The following is a 15184-nucleotide window of genomic DNA, read 5'->3' on the forward strand; positions in this document are numbered from 1 at the left end:
TGTCAGGTCACAAGGAGCAGTATTTCTCATTCACAAATTACAATGGATCACTTTATAACTGATGCAAATTTTTAAAAGTCCTTTCAAACTTTTGTTTGAATTGTTAAAAAACAATTACCAATTCCCCAAACATATTAAAGTAATTACAAATTTTCCTTACTGTTACTGCTTCCAACTCAAAGCCCATCACATGTTACTAGATCTGGGTCAAAGATCATTGCGCATGTGTCGTTATTTTACTAAGAACCATTATATAGATTTACACCATCCTGAATTACAGAATATCCACTCTCAAAAATGTCATATATGCTACACCCTAAAACTGTTAAACCATGAGAGTGGTGGTAGCAAAATCAATATTCGTTAAAACTTACGGGTTGTCTATCATATCATATGTCCACAACTAATAGCTGACAGTTTTTCCACTGGAAAGACTCATTACAAAGGGCAGAAAATGTAATTTTCCAGAAAGTTTAAATGTTACAAACTGGAGCATGGAGTAGAGTGCACCTGACATGATTTTTGAATCATTAATTTCAATGGTTGGAACATTCTGCAGATCTTTATTGACAGCGATGCTCAAATACCCAAAATGTGCTCCAGTCCGTGAAACTGTTCTGCTGTCTGTGCCTCTGCTGCATTCCCAAGGGGCTCTCTCTCTCTCTCTCTCTGTCTCTCCTTTACTCTCTCAAAGGGAATAAAAAAGTGAACACTTTTTGGAGACAGAGCTTTTGCTGCACTGGCTGTGAAAAGGCAAAATAAAAAATACACTCCCATGGCAGTTAATGGAAACTTCTGACTTGTGCAATCGACAGCAGCAGCCCCTCCTCCTAATGTTCCCTTGCTTCCTCTCACTGGAGGATGTGGAATCCTGGCAACAAACATTGGCTCGTGAACAGAACTGAGGCACGGAAGGTATGTGGTGGCTTGATGCACTGGGAAAGACAGTGGCAAAAGATAGTTTGAGGCAGGCAAAAAGGAAGAGGATCAATCACAGAACCATTTCTTTAGGTCAATATATCTATATTTGCAAAAGTTCCCTGTGTTGCTCAGAGAAGTCATATAAGCAGAGGTCGACACTTAATAGGGAAATATTGACTGCCATTTGTGAGATGTTGACACAAGACCTTGTTCACCTTTGCAATGATTTCAGCTGTTACACATCCTGCTTTTAAGTGAGTTGCCGTTAAAGTTATATGCCTCAAAATTCTTTCCAAGCAATACTTCCAGTGGTACTGCACAATCAGGCCAACTATTGTGACGTGGTGTTGAACAGAATCCAAGAGTGTCCCAGAAAGGAGGAAGGGAAACTGGAGGCTAAGTTGTCACAAGGGCTATTTTGATTCCCCGAAAAAAAGAGGGGACTGCCATAGGGGTGGGGGCAAGTGAACCAAGAGCAATGGAGATGAAGGGATTTCTTTGCCAGAGTGTCAACTTTGTACAGCTGGGTGATCAAGACTAGACAAGTGTAAAGCTGAAAAATTATCTTTTAAACTTTGCTAGTTCAGTTTTAAAAATAGTGTGGTTCACGGAAGACAGGGTGACACATCATGCCTGCTTCAACCTGCGGTTTCATCTAAGTAAGTTACCTTTTGGGATGTCTGCAGCTTTGTATAGTTCTGGGTGTTTGGGGTCCCTCATTGAATATTTGCCCATTCTAAGATTCTTCCTCCCACTGCTGACTTGTGCTGTTTCGGGGGTCTTGTTCCCTTAATGCTGGAGTCTTTCTTCCCCCTTCACACACCGCACCCCCCACCACCCCACTGCCCCAATCCTCCCCAACTCCTACCCACTCCTCCCCACTCCCCCCCAACTCCCCCCTCCCCCCTCCCCCTACCTCTTCCATCACTTCCACAAAGGTAAACAGGGAAAGAAAGTGGAGTGCACGAAAGAGAAGTGGAGCAATCCAGGAGATGAAGGATCTTTTAATTAAATAGCATATCCACATTCAGTATACTAACTAAATATGGTTTTCTCAGAATTTGGTCCTTTGTGCCCAGACGCAATTTGTGTAATATGATGACATAATTGTGTCTGGCTCACGATCCTTAGCATTGGAGGTACTGACCCCTTGAACTTTTGTACCATGTTTGATTGAGATTCGGGAAAGATTTGCCAACTAACCACATTCACAGACAAAACTGCCAGTTGTAGTACTTTGCTTCCCCCCCACCCCGGCCAAGTTCAAGCAACAATGTTAGTAATACAGTCCCATCCACAAAACAAAGGATTAAAATTCTGACAATGTGGAAACTTCTGTGATTATGCTTGAATTTTAATAGTACTGGACAAGAGGCATAACAAGAGACATATTTATATATATATATATATATATATGTGTGTGTGATAATAACAAAATGATCTAATCATAATAATGTTGGTTGAGTGATGAATATTGGCTAGATGACCAGGACAATTCTCCAGCTCTTCTTTCAACTTGTACCCATAGGACCTTTGCATCCACCTGAGAGGGCAGACACCGAAAGATGGAAAATAAAGTGAAAATTACACTGAGCACCAAGTAAAAATAAATACCACCTTTAGAAAACACAGCACCTCCAGTCAGCCCAGAAGGCACCTGCCGCCCCCATCACCGCCCCCTCCCCCTGCTTTTTATATGGATAAACTCAATGACAGGAATCATGGAATTTGTGCTAGTGCATAACCATTAACACACGTCAACGGGTTAAATTAAAGCGCTCAGCTGTTGGCTGTGAGAGCCACTGGGGTTGCCTCGAATCCTGACTGGGAGCTTGTCCGAGGCGCAGAATAGGTGAGAATCCGGCAGGATTGCTCTATATCCAGTTTTTCCTCCCTTTCCCGCCAAGTTTGCATACTGTTGCCATGCTGCGATAACCATGCATCAACTCTGGTTATGATCTACCTTATGATTTATAGGGGAAAATAGCTGTGCTGCCGAGATTGAAGCACTATATGGCTCACACAATAACAATAAACGCACAATGGTGTATTAACTGTGATTAATGGAAAGGGGGATTAATCGAGGCACCAGGTTTTATCTTGGATCAGTTAATTCTGAGCATTAATAGGCAATGAGTGGAGTGTATGCAGTGGAATGATGAAAGCCAAGGGGTTGCCTGGAGCATGTCTGTTGCTTGTTAGTGTCAGTACAATTGATTTGTTTAGATCGTGGGCCATCTTTTGTTTCTTCGCCCATTCGCTGACAAACACATACTGAAATATACCTGCACTCGGTTTAATCCATGAAGAGATACAAGTGTCCAGAGAGGAGCCCTACCAATAGTTTAAGTGAAATATAGGTGGAATTAATTACCTATGAGTAAGTATTTACCTTGTTTGGCACTTATGAGTTCCTTTCTCCTTTGTCCATTATGATGAATCCAACTCCCTTAATCTCTTAAAAATAGCCAACAAAGTTAAATATAAAACCCCACATTGTTAGCAGGATCAGCAAGTAGGCAAGTCAGCAAGTAGGCAAGTCAGCACTTGGGCAGGGCAGGGCAGGGTGGGGTGGAGTAAAGCTATGCCAGCTCCTGTCTAACAGCTGAAAATAATAAAAAGCCCTCAACCCAATCCATGCCACTGTGAAGTTGCCTTGGCAGCTTATACTGAAAAAATCTGACTTTTCCCTCAGTCAAGTAAGTGGATGTGGACAGTCCAGGTGAAGCAAGCCACACACACACTGGCTGCTTCAGTTGTTTCCAGTCACACGTATGTGTCTGTGTACTTGTAGCATTGCTCTGTATTTTACAGGATATCGAGAGTGCTGCTAAATATAACTCTGCCGGTAACAGTAAGATGGCGTCGCTTAAAGAAACTAACAAGCCACGATTCTTTGCTGCAGCTCACAGACTCTGGCACCCTTCCTATAACAAGGCCATTAATTACTATGTGTTAGAATGTGATTGAATTGTTTATAGTAAAACTGTGAAAGAGCTACTTAACTTTCCAGACTGCAACACCTTATAATGCCACCTGCTGGATTTGCAACCATAGAACAGCTTATAGTGACTGACACCAGTTGCCTTGTTAATTTTTCGACTCTGTGAACTTTCTTTAAAGAATCGTTACTTGATAAGCACTTTCCGGTTAACAATTATGAATTAGTGGTTCCCTTTAAATATCCAATAGAAGTTAAATTCTGTTTATGGAAATTATAATCTTGCATTTAAAGTGAACACATGCAAGTACCAGTTTAGGCTCCAGTTTCTGGTATTCTATATGGCAGATAGAACTGCTTCTATATCGTAAACAGCAAAATACACTGCTTCCACTTGATTGCATGCATATGTTGCATACTCTACTGTAATGTTTTCTATGGTATTAGCTGAAAGAACTGACAAATTAATGAAGTACAAAATTTTACAAGCTGTGCCAGATAGACATAGATCAGTTTGTTGCCTCCTCTTTTGAGAATCCCTAATTTTGTTTAATGAAAGCAACATTGCAGGTCCTAGTGTCCCACAGTAATTGCCAAACAAATGAAAGATGTCTGTCTGTACATTTAGAGTCAGTCACATGTCAGACTGTCAGAAGCGTGTCTCAGCAAGTAAAAAAAAAAATAAGCAGTTAATACATTTTTACTTCATAGACTGGACGGCTCAGCTTGGATTATGGTTTGCCTCAGCTTGGAAAAATTCTGAAGGAGAACAAAAGAAATGAAGTGTAACTCCGCCAACACACGAGCCATGAAAGTGTAGAGAGCATGAGGCAGTGATGTTGAGCGTAACACTATAAATAACTTGAGCATAAGAGAACTTATAAGAAATGCTGAAAATTGTAACTGTGCTTTTTGGTGCCTCAATTCTTTACTTGAAAAGAAGTGAAGAAAATGATGTAACTCTTTCGAGTTATCAACAGATCGCATGTAACTCTTTCGAGTACATTCACAGTTCTTGGTTTCCGGGAGTGGGACATGAACCTACAACCTTCTGATTCAAAGGCGAGGGTGCTATGAACTGAGCCACAGCTGACACCTCTGAAAATGATGTAATGTGCAACAAGGCACCAGGGTGTCTGAGGTGAATGACAGCTGCCATTTTGGGTATTTTCATGTAATTCTTGGCTTTTAACCTCCAATGCTGAAAGAGCACTTTCTATAGAATTAAAATGTTTGAGATCCAAATGAGTGGAGAACCTTGCTATTTTACTTTAGATTTATTTTAATTATTGTCTGCCGTAACTCAGTGGGAGCACTATTAGAAATTTGTCTGTTGGATAAGATGTTAAACCCAGACCCCACCTGCCCCCTCAGGTGGACCTTAAAGATCCCACTACATTATTCGAAGAAAAGCAGAGGAGTTCTCCCAGTTTTCTGGCCAACATTTATCCCTCACGCAACATCTAAAACCCCCCTGGTCTTAATTTCATTGCTATTTGAAACCTGGATTGATTTGACATAAGGAAGCACATCTGTATTAAAAAGATGAGAAATTGTATCCACTAAAAACAATATGATTTGCAGTCAAAACATTAAATCACAAGGTTGTTAGCTTTCCGAATGTTACTAGATTGCCTATGCAAGCATTCATTCGAATTGTGTGGCACTCCAGTGTATGAGTTATTCTGCGCATTACATCTTATGTAAACCTTTTTTAGTCGACCAGGTCTGTTTTCTGTTTGATAAAGTACAGTTCCATTCAAACAGAGCCACATCTCAGTGTTTCATGGTAATGCCATGGGCAGTTTAATGCAGTTCTATTATACGTGAAAGAAGTTATTTACTCTGCTTTTACTGGAGGGGAATTGGACAGAGGGTTTTGTATCACAGCTGTGCAAGTGCCAGCAGATGTTTGACCATTCACCCGTGACATTTGTTTGTTCAAATGTAACACAATTCATACTCTTAGTGGGAGAGTGTTGATGCTGTGACATTAAGCAGCAGATTCCTTTTGTGTGCATGTGTTTGGCAGGCTGTCAGGGAGGCTGTGATATGGCCCTTATCCAGGTTTGTCATTGCATTGTTATATTTGTGTTAATGAAATTGTAACATGGGGCCACAGATTCTGTGACTTACACAGGTTTGTAGTCGCAGTAGTGCGGTTCTGATATTTGCCATGAAAGCATCTGCAAAATATTTCCTTTGTGGACAACTCGGACCCGGATTTAACTCCCTTCCCTGTTTTGTACAAATTTATCTTAAGTGATTTGAAAAAGAATTAAATACATTGCACACAATGCATCGGCATCCTGCATGGTTTAAAATCTTCTAATCAAGTTCATTGGAGCACAGACAGGTTAACCTGAACGAAATGTCAAGTGGAAGTTCTGACTGCACTTCAGAAAAGCTGTTCAAATGCGTCATTGTAATTTCTGTTGATCAAACAGTAATTAATTAGGTTCATTTTCCAAAGCCAACATAAATTACGCCTGAAAGGTCCAGCAAATTTTTATTCAGTCTGCTCTACTAAATATACAGTCTGGTCAAGTTCAGTCCAGCTAACTACAGTAAATATTTTCTTTTTATAAAGTACACAATAATTGATCTTTCCAGTAATTGGGTGTAAACAGCTGTAATATTCTAGCATAAATGTCTAACTATAATTCATCCCATTGTGAGCAGTGAGTTATTTTAATTCCTCCAAAACCAATTAGTACGAAAATTGCTGCTGTGATTTCCAGTAGCCTCCACTGCAAGGATAATCTACATTTCAAATGGTTCTGCACTTTAAATGAGACAAGTTTAAAAAAAAACATTTATTGTGGTGCGCATATTCTACATTCCAAGATGTGTCGGATGAATATAAAAGTCGTGCAGGATCCAATACAGGTGCAACACAAGTACAAGAAACAAGACTCCCGATATAAAGAGGAAATGAAAGCCATGAGTCAAGAGTAACACGAGCAACCAGCAGGCCTTCCTAATTAGTATTTTTTAAATCACAGGCATTTATTTCAGTCAGAAAAGTTTGATTTGCTCAGTGGATAGCACTCCCTCACCTCCAAGCCTAAATGTCATGGGTTCAAACCCTATTCCACAGACTTGAGCACATAAACTGGACCGACATTTCAGTGCAGTACTGAGTACTGAACTGTTGACAGTGCCGTTTTTAGGATGAGACTTGTCTGCCCTCTCAGCTGAATAGAGCTTTCCAAAGAAGAGCATGGGAGTACTAGCAGTGTGCTGGTCAATATTTATTGCCTCAACCAACATCCCTAATACAGGTTATCTGTTCGTCCACTTCATTGATATTTTGGGTGCAAATTATCTGCTGCATTTCCCTACATTATAGCAATGACTATACTTTAAAAATAGTCTTTTGGTAGTACAGGATTTCAGCAATACTTTAAAAATACTTCATTAGCTATAATGTGCTTTGGTACAGATCTGAGGTTGTGAAAGACTGAGAACATGTCCTTTGGCATAATTTTATTTTTGCTAAAAGAAATGATTCTGTGAATCATTCATTTCATTGCTGTTTGTGGCACCTTGCTGTGCTCAAATTGGCTGCAGCATTTTCCTGTGTTAAAACAGTGACAAAACTTCAAAATGTAATAGCATGTGATGTCCAGAGGTTGCAAAAGGTACCAGATAAATGCCAGGTTTTACTTCCTTGAAAACATTTTTATTAAAATACCTCTTTCTATGTATCATGTAAGAATATAATGCAATGCGACAAGTTGAGTGGAAGCTTGCCCTACACTAGATAACTATTCCTGTTGAGATAAAGTATTAAGGTTTATTGAAATGATGCTTGAAATGCGGTTATTCAGAGCTGACTGAGCTGTGCAAAAAATTTGGAGGGCTTTGAAATAAAAATTACATAATGCAATAACAGGAATTCAGATAGGTTGATAATTTGTGTTTTCCATCAGATTTGTCAGTGAATCCAGTGATCTGTTTGGTCTACAAGTGGGATAACTACACTGGGTTTACAAAAAGAATGCCAGAAAAAATCTTTAAGTAAATAACTTTCAGAATCGTTGGATAGTGCTTGAAATTATAACGTGCAATGTAAATGAATGCTGCTTCTAATTAAAATAAACTTTTCCATGCAGCTGTCGTTAGGACATTGAGAGCCAATTGGGCATTGTGTTCCATTTGTTCAGGGTGGAAGGCTTTAACTTATATCGCTATTGCCCTAAGTGCCTGTAACTTTAAGTGTATTTAGGAAGCTACAAACAGTCTGCATGCATTTACCTGGCAATACAAAATGTTAACAAAGCTGAGGCAAATGCATTGTCACTAATGAGCAGAGTTATGGACCAGGAAATGGATGGGGGTTCCAACACTGCTGCTGGCCAAATTTGCAGTCACGTTTTAAAGAGATGAGGTTGTGGAACAGCATTTCTACATATTTTTATTTAGTTGAGTTGCAGATTACTGTGTCTTCTTCTTGAATATAATGCATCGCTTTGTGACAGTAACACTGACTTTTAAGATGAAATATGAGAAAGTTTGACTTTGTGACTTCAGAAACAACTCTTTATTTAAACCCACAATGTCACACATGATTGTTAGTATTTGACATACAGTAATGGGGATAAAACCTTCAGAATGGCCTGTGGCACAAATCATCTTAAACCTGTATGTGTTTATTCGATTGTACAAGGTAGGTTTGCATTATTATTTATAACTTTACATGTCTTTCAAGAAACTTTATACATGCAGCTGACAGCAAGATGTATTTACATTGATTTCCAGCCAGTAAACCTTTGGGAAAAAACGTTGAAACTAAGGGATATTGGAACCTCAACAGACTTGAGAAAGGAGCTACGGGAGAAAGCAAATTAAATCAGGTAAAATGAACACTTACCACTTCAACGCTTACATTTTAAGATCATGCTTTCAGAAGGACCCAGGTTCTTTTCAGTGAAAGGGGATTGAGATTTTCCTCGTGGGGCAAGCTGACAGTTCTGTCTAGGGAAGGCACGTAACTAATTTGCCAGAGGGGAAATAATGGATGCTAAATGGAAGCAGCAAGTTCATGCCCATCATTTTTTGCTTTTGGTATGTGTAAAGCCTTATTAAAGCAATACTCGTAAATAATCACATTAACAACTGTAATCATTCCTGGCAGTGACCATGCCCGTTCTAATGGGCGTTAGATTCCCTGATCTCCACTAAGAGCAAATGTAAGTGAACGAATTAAAACTGAAAATGCTGGAAGCATTCAGCACCTGTGAAGAGAGAGACATGTAACAACAGCAACTTACATCTGAATTGCTCTTATCATGTAAGAAAATATTTAAGACACTTCATAGGAACAAAATCAGACAAAAATTGACTCCAAGCCAAAGAAGGAGCTATTAGGAGGTGTTACTAAAAGTTTGGTCAAAGGAGAAAGTTTTAAGGAACACCTTGAAGAAGGCAAAGATTTTATGGAGGTCATCTACATACCTGGAACTTGAATGAAGATGGGAACTGTACCAGGAGGAACAACCAGGTTAGGAGAGAGTGGAAATGAGTGCATGAACAGTGGAGGTGAGGGAGCGGTTGTGTAGATTGATAGTGGCAAAAGTTTTGTGGTGAATGAAGAACCTAGAGCTAGGAAGTTTGGGCAGGACAGGTGGTAGAAAGTATAACCAGATGGTGATGTTTCAGATAGGGACAAGATGTTTTCACCGGTCTGTCAAGGCTATGGCGTTAATGCAATAAATAAGGTCATGGATGGCATGGGCTTTGCTCATGAAGGAATGGATATTCTGGAAAGGGAGGCAATGATTCTGGCAAAGTCTAAGGGGTCCAGTGGTGGAAATGGCGAGTGTGATGGGAAGGAGTTTGGTGAAATTAGCTCCCAGTGGGCATACCAGTTGAGAAGGTCAGAGCAGTTAGGGTAATGGCTGCAAAGGTGGCAGCATTGAATGCCTTAATAGGTGTGTTGGAGCCTGTTGAGGGAGGGAAGCTATGGGCCTATCTAAAAGGATTTTAAGCTTAGGATCGTGGCAAGAAAGTAGGAAGGGAAAGGAATAGTGAAGGTTTGAGTTTGAGAGTTAGAGGTTCTCCAACAGGGATGCAGTGAAAGATGGCATGACTTTGTGACAGAAAGGGGAGATACAGAAGCGAGGGCCCAGAAGAGGGAGGGGATAATAGAGAGTTCAAAGTTCAAGTTGTGTTTCAGTGCAAATCCTTCAGGTCAAGGGCTTGAAATGTTATTTGATCTCTCCACAGTTACTGACTGACTTGGTGTGTATCTTGTGTTTTATGTTTTAATTCAGGTTTTATTTTCCATTCTTTTTGGCTTTTTATTTCCAAGTGAAAAGCAGAGAAGGGTGGGGTAGTGGGTGGGGGGTTGGTGTAGCAGCAGCGTGGGAGGTGGTGACTTGATAGAGGTTTTTAAGAACATGAATGGGTTTGATAAGATAGACATAGTGAAGATATTTCCACTTTTGGGATAGAGCAGAATGAGGGACTATTAACATAACAAAGGAAAATTACTGCAGATGCTGAAAATCTGAAATAAAAGCAGAAAATGCTGGAAACATTCAGCAGGTCAGGCAGCACCTGTGGAGAGAGAAACCCAGTTAGCGGGCTGAATTTCAAGTTCCCGGGGAGAAGCGGGTGTCCTGTAGCACACTGGAAACCTGGCGATTAGCGCAGCAGGTCAGCCAGTGGCTTTTTAACCCAGCTTTATCCTATTATTTCTGGGTTTTCAGACTAATCAGTTTGAGCAGGCATGATGATGACACACATGAGTTGACGTCAACTCTATTATTTGAAGGAACGTGGCAAACATGAAATTTGATGGATTCTGGAGTTGGGACTAGGACATAACGCATTGGTAGAATGGAGTAGGCACGTTCACTGGCTGTGCCTTATTTTAGTGACCCTTCCCTCGATGTAATGCTGGGGACCATAAAGACTTGCAAGGACGTACGGTTCCCGACTGATAGAAGGAAGATTGATTAGTGGTATGAAACCAAGAAGGTATGGCTAGAGGTTGTCCATGAGGTCAGCAGCAGGAGTGTGGTGCCACACTCATGGATTCAACATCAGAAGAAGCTCAATGATCTAAGCAAGGCAGGAAAGGTGAGTACAGTGGCACATACAACTAATTCTCGATTTTCACATTACCCCAACTTTCACCCTGCCTTCTCAAGCTCGGTCCAGCACTCCACTCCTCACAACAACTTAGCTTGCAGGGACACCCATCACTTTCTGTTCAAGCACTTCCTCATAACCTCAGCTGTCTATTCACATTGTATAAAGATGAGGACGAGTATCAACATTATGCCTCTCCCTCATAGTCACCCTCCACAAATGCCCTCCATCCACCATTCAACACATGCCATTACTCTCAATCAGAAATCTCTTCCTTCTCTCCTTGCAGGAGAAGAGAGTACCGAACAGCAGGGAGAGGCAGGGGACTTGAGCTGGTCCTCTAGCAATCTCACTACTAATATCTGCAGAGGCATAGGCCCTAGACATCTGCAGAGATTCAGCATATCTGGCTGTCAGTGATGAGAAGATAAAGGCCTACCAGCTACTTGGTGACAGTATTAATTCTCTCATAGCTGCAAGGCACACAACATTCACTCGATTGCCTAGATATCAGCAGCAAGTGAAACGTGATCATGTTCATAATGATCACTTAAAACATTCGTACCCTAATCATTCTAATTCATGTCTTTAATCTCCTAAAGGAGGTGATTTTGGAGAATGATGATGACCTCATAACAGGTTACTCACCCTGAAGATGCACCATCACAAGACTCATGCAGGCCATGCACCAGGTCATATATTCACATTTCAGTGGGTCTGGTAAGGAGGAGAGGTGGGTTTTTACCTGGTGACTCACACATCACAAGTAAGCAAGAGCATGGTGGGGGACAGCGACAGCAGTGAAGAGCTTGAGTTGGAGGCCGCAGGATGCTCCAAGCTCTGCTCAGTTGGATGCATTTTCTGAGCCTCGACAAAGAGAATACGTCTGAAGCAACAGCAAAGAATGCGTGACCTACTGGCAGGTGTTCCAGATGCACTGTGAAGATTTTCAGGAATTTTGGAGGAGTCCATCCCAAGGATGAGTGGCATGTTGTCTCTGTCCGTGGAAAGAGTGGTCACCTGTATGGAGCATCAAACAGCACATAACTTTCCATTGTATCGCTCCTGGACAGCGTGGGTCAGTTTGTTCATGGGTGTTTTCAGCATGCACCCCTTGTCTCCAAGCAGCCAGTAGAAAGTCCGCTTCAAGGTAATAAGTCGTTTGGGAAGGTGGACTGCTGTGGATAGGCTTCCTTGGCCTTGTCAGAGCACCAAAGGAGGCTCAGGCGATAATGTCAGGTTGTTGCAGACATTTTCAGCCTGCCTCCGCTGGTGCTATTGATAAAATTGTGCAAGTGACTCCTCAGCACAGGTACTGTGCCCAAAACTTTTCACACAAGTGGGCACCAGGGCAGGTGCGAGTATTCAATACTTCCTGACATATTTCCCTGTCGCATCTTCAACCCCCTCAATTACTGCTGCGTTTCTCACCTTGCTGTCACTGGCAAGCTCCGGGAAGTGGACCCACAGTTAAGTTGAAAAATCTCTTTTAATATTGCTCTGATTCAGCAATTAACATATTCAAATTGACAACCAGCCCCTCTTGAATGCATGGTAGTTCATTGTGAAAGTTGAGTGGTTAAAACCAGCTTCTTAACACGAGGTGAATTTCCCAACTTTCAAACCTCCATTTGCTCCTGCAAGTTAAAATTCAACCTAATGTTCCAGATTGATAATCAAATATGGAAGGTAGTCACTAATAAATCCAATAAGGAAATCAGGAGAAACTTCAGCACAAGCTGAAGACCCTCCTTCTATGCTGTAGCATTCATTGATTCTATGAAGTGATATCTATGTCTGGAAGAACGTTGGCTTTTGATGTGTTCGTGATAACGGAAGTAAACTGAGTTTAAATCTTAAACTGTTCAGTGTTTTTTTTGCTTGTATGATTTGTGTCCCATGTTTCATGAAGCACATGTTGTTGTAAATAAAAAATAATTGGTATTAAATATCCAGAAATCACATGTGGAGAAATGGTTCAAAACTTGTTTGAATTACTGCTGCATTTCATAGCGGCGGGAGAATGGGGTTGAGAAACTTATCAGCCATGATTGAATGGAGGAGCAGACTCGATGGGCCGATTGGCCTAATTTCTGCTCCTATGTCTTATGGTCTTATGGAATTCATACTTCTGCTCACCAGACTCATTCATGTGCTTTTCCGAGGTGAAGCTGAATTCGATTCAGCAGTTGAGATGTGTATGAGAGTTCTCAGCAGAGCATCAGAGATCAGACGCTTTAGAAAAGCAGGTAATTAAGCCATGACAGAACCGGAGCTCAGTCACTGAATGTGCTAATGCCACTGGAAGCTTTCAACTGATCAAAGCTGGAGAGCAACAGAGCCCTTGCTCAGGCTCGTTGTGATGTGGATTTTCTCAAAGCCTCTGCATATCATAAATGTGACAGTAGCAAAAGCATAGAAGGATTAAATAATTGAGAAAATGGTTTTGCACACATCTGCATTATTCCTCTTCCACTTAAATACCTCTCCCCGTAGAACACACTATTGCTCTATTAAAAAGGGTCGGCTATGAGGCAGGTAGGATTTTTCTCCAACGGGGTTCCTTTATGCCTATGCTGCATGTCCCCAGCACGACATCAGAAAGCCAATAGGTGGAATTTAATCCAATCCTTTGCGGTGGGAGACCTGGTGGCTGGGCCCACTTTATCACGGGGGTGGGGGGGTGGGGGGGAGTCGTGAGTCAGTGTCCTGCTGGCGGGAAAACTTCCCGCAATTAAGTGGGAAGTGGGAATCTTGTCCACTCACATGTCATGCTCATTAATGAGCCAATTGACACCAATTATCCCTGAGCCCACTGGAATTTAATAGTGGCTCAGGGATTAAATGGCAGCCACATGGATTTCCCACCCTTCCCGAAGGCCGCCCAAAACCCGCTTGGTTTGCCAGCGGCCTATCTTGGGTTGGATCCCCCGTTGTCAGGTGCTCTGAGCTCAATCTAGGGAGCTGGCTTCAGGAAGGGAGGGGTTCGCTGAAAACCACCCCCCCTGCCTGCGCACTGCCCATGACCTCCATCTCTCCCTTGCTCACCTGAGCCAAGGATCCAGCGACAATCCCGGTGAGGCCCCTGGAGCACTAGTGGCAGCAGCCACTGCTCCCAGTGGAGTTGCTAACAATAGAGGGCTGGCAGCCTAAATGCTGGGGAAGGCCTGATGCTAGCCAGATAAGTGCCTGAGAAGCACTTTGTTGTAAAGCAATGACTAGCATTTCAAGAATTAATGCATGATTTACAAAAAATGTGCATTCTATTGAAGCACAAAAACCTAACAGGAAAAGTAATGCAACAATGAAGTTAAAGATTGCATTAGATCAAAGGAAAAGGCTTATAAATTTGCCAAAATAAAAAAAAAAATTCAGCCTGAGGATTTGGAGCACTTTAGAATCCTGCAATGGAGGACCAAGAAACTGATATAGAAAAGGAAAATAGAATATGCAAGTAAACTAGCGAGAAATATAAAAACAGACTGTAAAAACTTCGATGTGTATGTAAAAAGATTAGCAAAGGCAAACGTGGGCCCATTACAGGCACATCCAAACATACAAACAAGGAGCAGGGGGTAGGCCATTCGGCCTCTGGAACCTGGTCCGTCATTTAAAACGATCATGGCTGCTCTGATCGTAACCTCAAATCTGCATCCCGCCTACCCCCGATAATCTATCAGCCCCTTGCTTGCCAAGAATCTATCCGCCTCTGCCTTAAAAATATTCAAAGACTCTGCTTCCACCACCTTTTCAGAAAGAGAGTTCCAAAGACTCATGACCCTCTGAGAGAAAAAATTTCGCCTCATCTCCAATTTTAAACAATGACCCCCAGTTCTAGATGCTCCCACAGGAGGAAACATCCTCTCCACATCCCACCCTGTCAAGACTCCTCAGGACCTTGTATGTTTCAATCAAGTCACCTCTTACCCTTCCAAACTCTAGCTGATACAAGCCTAGTCTGTTCAACGTTTTCCTCATAAGACAACCCGCCCATTCCAGGTATTAGTCTGGTAAACTTTCCCTGAACTGCTTCAAACACATTTACATTCTTCCTTAAATAAGGTGACCAATACTATACACAGTACTCCAGACGTGATCTCACTAGTGCTCTGTGTAACTGAAGGATAACCTCCCTGCTTTTGTATTCAATTACCCTCACATTAAATGATAACATTCTATTAGTTTTCCTAATTACCTGTTGTACCTGTACACTTTTGTGAT

The 15184-nt window shown here is 41.6% G+C and overlaps 1 protein-coding gene across 2 annotated transcripts in view; it reads left to right on the forward strand.

Annotated features, from left to right (window-relative positions):
• The window catches only part of myocd (myocardin), a 636396-nt gene that overhangs the window by 277374 nt on the left and 343838 nt on the right, over positions 1–15184 (forward strand). The window contains exon 1 of one of the 2 annotated variants that reach the window (XM_078570713.1): positions 8624–8721. The exons of the other annotated variant lie outside the window; for it this stretch is intronic. The gene's annotated coding sequence lies outside the window, so the exon portion shown is untranslated. Of the gene's footprint in view, positions 1–8623; positions 8722–15184 lie in introns of those variants that run through there. 2 annotated transcript variants of the gene reach the window in all.

This window comes from Cetorhinus maximus, chromosome 24 (assembly GCF_964194155.1).
Source record: "Cetorhinus maximus chromosome 24, sCetMax3.hap1.1, whole genome shotgun sequence".
NCBI lineage: Eukaryota > Metazoa > Chordata > Chondrichthyes > Lamniformes > Cetorhinidae > Cetorhinus > Cetorhinus maximus.